This window comes from Sinocyclocheilus grahami, unplaced genomic scaffold (assembly GCF_001515645.1).
Source record: "Sinocyclocheilus grahami isolate Dianchi unplaced genomic scaffold, SAMN03320097.WGS_v1.1 scaffold651.1, whole genome shotgun sequence".
NCBI classification, from domain to species: Eukaryota; Metazoa; Chordata; class Actinopteri; order Cypriniformes; family Cyprinidae; genus Sinocyclocheilus; species Sinocyclocheilus grahami.
In genome coordinates, this window is record NW_015505830.1 from 342,991 (window position 1) to 347,996 (window position 5,006).

General features: G+C 33.4%; 1 long non-coding RNA gene across 2 annotated transcripts in view; it reads left to right on the forward strand.

Annotated features, from left to right (window-relative positions):
* Positions 1-3,632, forward strand: part of LOC107558596 (uncharacterized) — a 14,833-nt gene extending 11,201 nt beyond the window's left edge. For both annotated transcript variants that reach the window (XR_001605501.1, XR_001605502.1), the window contains 2 exons: positions 327-413; positions 3,414-3,632. This is a non-coding gene — a long non-coding RNA (uncharacterized lncRNA). The remainder of the gene's footprint in view (positions 1-326; positions 414-3,413) is intronic.
* The last annotated feature ends 1,374 nt before the right edge of the window (positions 3,633-5,006 follow it).

The window sequence follows — 5,006 nt, forward strand, 5'->3', positions numbered from 1 at the left end:
ATGGATGGATGGATGGATGGATGGATGGATGGATGGATGGATGGATGGATGGATGGATGGATGGATGGATGGATGGATGGATGGATGGATGGATAGATAGATTTTTTTTTCCAATAACCCAAAATTTGATTGAAAATGTGTGAATTAACACCTGGTTATTATTATTATTGTGTTATATTTGACTGTGGATAATAAAATGCATTAATGCATAATTACATTAAGATTTTCAGTAAAAACTCAAAAACTTTCAAACTTCATATTTCACACAACGCTGCCGTATACTAGTATAAAGAGAGTTGCATTGAATATTTGTGTGCTTCTTTTAGGATCACTATAATCGTCATTATATGGAAAGAGCAGAAAGAAGAAAATTCTCCTTATGTGTTTCACAGACGAGTTTGAGCAACATGCGGGTGAGTAAATAAGTTTCGTTCTTGTGTGAACTGTCCCTTTAAGGCTTTTGGCGTGTTGTTGGGTACAGTACAGGAGACTGTAAGCGGCTGTGAGTCGGTTAACGCTCTGCTTTAATAACAGGATGCAGCTGCTCTCCTTCATGAACACACGAGACTGACTCAGTGCTGCTCTGACCAGAGACATGGACCATAAGTCTTTTCTGGCCTGACACTAAATTACTTTTTCACATTGTATCAGTTACAGGGAACTAAGGAAACTCTGGCGTTAACAAGGCTAGTTTGGCTGAAAAACGGTTCAATTCAGGTTACGTGGAGTCGTTGGTGGAACAATGTGCCTTGGCCGAGAGCCTCCATTGGTCATTGTCTCGCAGTTATGACAAATACGGTGAACGTTTGGGGAAATTATGAACAGATAAGGTGGAAACAGTTGCTTGAATGATAGCGGGGAGGAAATCAGAGCGAGCCGGATTCCTCTGGCTATTGTGTACAGTGTGACTGCACTGGGGAACCTGATCCGGCCCTTAATGATTGATCATTGCTCCGCGTTCCTCGGCCCTTTGAAGTCTGCGGTCAGATTCAAAGCCAGCCTGACGAAACCCTTCAGAGGCTCATTGTCTTGCGTTGAGCTCCGGAGTGTCGAAATCCTGTGCGTCTGCCCTGCGAGGTTCATTGTAACGAGGCTCATTATTTAGTCGTGCTGCTGTTTAGTGATGTTTACACCACCGGATACAGCCTCTAGTGCTCTGGACAGAACAGACTGTAGTTTCTTAAAGAGGCCATAGTAAAGAAAATGTTCTCGGAAATAGAAATAGAAATAGTCACATTATTTGTTGAAGTAAACATGACCTGTTTAATGTGCATTTAGTACATTATTTGGTAAATGTGTTACATCCTAGTTTATGCACTTGATTTTTTTTTTTCAGGCTAAAAATGTCATTAAAATGTAAAAAAAAAAATATATATATATTTTTTTTACATATTTTTTTTAATGCACATTTTTATTTTTAATTATTTATTTGTTTGTTTCTCTTATTAGTTTCTAATCCAGCATTTTTATTCAGTAGCCCAAATCTGAATAAAAATTAGTGTATGGACAACAGGATATTGTTATTGTTGTTTAATATTTTACTTAAGATAAAATCATGTAATTTTATAAAAAAGAATAATAAAAAAAAATATATATATATACACATACGGTCTTAATGCACATTTAGATTTTATTTCCATCTGCTTTATTTAAGTTTTTTATTTGTTTCTAATCTAGCATTTTCAATGCAATATCTGAACATTTGAATAAAAAAGTTTCTATCTTGCAATTCTGAGTTTATCTCTCAAATCTCAAAATTTCTCAAAATTGCAACAAAAATAAATACAATTATAATAATAAAACAGACATGTTTGTCAGGATTCTTTGATGAATAGAAAGTTCAAAAGAACAGCATTTCTTTGAAATGGAAATCTTTTTAACATTATAAATGTCTTTGCTTTTGATCAATGCAATGACTGAATAAAAGTATTAATTTCTTTAAAATAAAAGTAATAAAATCATACTGACCCCAAAACTACTGAACTGTGCATGTTTGCATGTTTGCGCTGCATACGTGTGACCTTGTCTTCTAGCTGCGTTCGCCCTCCGAGCCCTGCACTGTAACTCATGCGCTCTGGGCTCCAGATCACGCAGGGGCCGCGGCGTCTGCATCCGTCCTCCCCCTCAGCCAGAGTCCCTCACATCTGTAACAGGAGCTGTTGGTATATAAGAGAAGCTGCTTCAGGCCTCTGCTCTGTGAACCCGGGGGCCGTCGAGCCTCTCCTGCCCTATTTAGTGTCTGCTGAGCAAACTCAGCTGTCTGGATTCCTCCCGTCTGCACCTGGGGCCCCTTGGGGCCGCAGCATCGTCGCAGGGCGATCCTGATTAAAGGGTGTGCTGGGTAGTACAGTAGCACTGTTTTATGGGGTTTTCAGTCCAGTAATTTATTCAATATTATATGCAGTTTGTACAGGCAATGACACGAACAGACCTCTTAGTTGATGAGCGTGTTTTTGGTTTCTGAACTATGATTCTATTTTTGTTGGGCTTGAAGTCAAGGTCATGTGACTGTCCTGTGATCTTAAAAAGTCTGGAACAGTGTTATTATAGTTAACCAAAACCATAAATAATAATAATAATGCATTACTTGAAATAATATAAACGTTAACTGAAATAAAACATTTGAAAAAAACTTAAAATATAATACATTTATTTCAACTAGTTGCCAAGGCAACATTTCTCATTTTGATTCAACTTTAAGTACTAAAACTAAACCTAAATTAAACAAAAGCTGTGTGTCAAGGTCAGTAAGTCTGACTGGTATGCTCATGTTATTCATGATGATTTAGAAATTCAAAATGTTTGTCTAAAAAAACTCTTAATTATTTATTGTCTTAATTTACGCAAAAATATTTGCAAACTTTAGACTTGACTTTCAATAAAGTAGTCAATAAATCAAAACCTTTGTTAGTAAAAAGTTCAAAGCCAAGATTAATATTAGAGTTTTGAAAAAGTTAAATAATAAAATAAAATAATTTAAATAAATACTTAAAATAACCAAATCTATTTAAATATTAAATAACCTAGGTAAATAAATAATTAAAATATATGTATATTTTTAATATTGCTTCATTTTAACTCTAATATTAAAATAAAAAATAAACACATTACACAAATATTTCAATATGAAATAAAATATATAAATAAGTAATTGAAATGCTTATTTAAATATTTCATCTTATTGTTTCATTTGTTTTGCTCTAAATTTAAATGTAATTAAATGTGTTTATACATATCTGATGAGGTTTTGTGTTGACAGCAGAGCAGATAGAAGCAATACGGGAAGGCAGGTAGGGATTGGGAAATGACCAAACTAGACGCAGACTTGGGTTTTCCACAGAAGTGCCAGGATGTAACGCATGTGCAGCTCCCCCAGGCCACGTCATGTGTGTGTTTGTTTATTCTCCTTCTAGAGACTGATCTTCCCTTTCCTTGTTACTGAAGAACAAGCAGATCCTGCCAGAGACTCATCTCTCTTTATTACAGACGGAAGGAGAGACGCGCAGTGATGAGACTTGAAAGGTGCCGGTTCAAATTGACACACGCGTTTATCTTTTAGGCTGTTTTTACACTTAAATTGATTGCTTGTTTATTTCCGCTCTCCATATGTGACCCTGGAGCACAAAACCAGTCATAAGTGTCAATTTTTCAAAATTGAGATGTATGCATCATCCGAAAGCTGAATAAATAGCTTTCCATTGATGTATGGTTTTTATTTGTTTTAATGTGTGTGTGTGTGTTATTTTATACATTTTATATATTTTGAAATATTTTTAGATTTACGGTTTTCAATTTTATTTAAGGTTTTGGTGTGTTTCTGACGTTGTTATTAGTTTTATTTAAAAATGTTTAATGTCAACAGTTTTTATTACTTTTTATTTATTCGTTTTAGTTTATTTAATTTGTTATTTTAATACTTCAACTAAAAAATGAGAATGTTGAAAGCTGAAAAATGCAAATAAAATAGGTTTGGTTTTTATATTTTATTTTAATATATATTTATTTTAATATTATTTATATAAATGTTATAGATTTTAATAATTATTATATATTTAATACATACTTAATAATTTATTGTAATTTTTATATTGTATATATATATATATTTAATAAGTGTAATTTTATTTATATATATATATATATATATATATATATATATAGTTCTAATATTTTCTAATACGTATTAATATATTTTAATTTTAAATGTTTTAATAATATAATTATATATTTTTCTAATATTTATGTAATTAATTTTTTTTTCCATTATTATTATTTTTTATGGTTTTAGGTTTAGCTAACTATAATAACCCTGCCGCAACACAACTAGACCAGACTGGGTTGGACAGATGAAGTCTCTGGAATGGACAACATCCATCAATAAAATATTAAAACAACTACTACTAAAGAATTACACGATGTGCATATTGGGATTGAATGATGAATTGATTTCTAGATTAAGAAACATTTCAGATCACCGTGATGGATTTTCCCCACGGCTTCCGCTGCAGTTTTCGCAGATGTGCGCTTCAAAAGTGTTCATCATTTTTCATTCACATTATGCAAGTCCAGAGAATATTTCAGCATCTCGAGGTCTCAGCATGCATTTGGAGCACGGTCTTTGCCGTGAGGTTGATTGTTTTGCAGGAGCGCTCCTGATGTTCGTTCAGGGTGAGGTAGTAGGTTGTGTGGTTTCGGGGCAGTGATTTTGCCCCATCTGGAGATAACTATACAACCTACTGCCTTCCCTGGAGGACAGCGACACAGCAGCACTGACAGGTACACTCACACAAATACAGTATATTCCATTTACAACACATTCATATTATTATCCTATTTCAATCACCTAAAGAACATTTTTTCACTTTGAAGAACCTTATGTGAAATGGAAAGATGGAACCATTGATGCCAATAAAGAAGCTTTATTTAAACGTTATGATCTATCATTGTCTGTTTTTATTTTATGATTACAGTTGATTAATATTATAATAAATAAAGCTTTATTACTT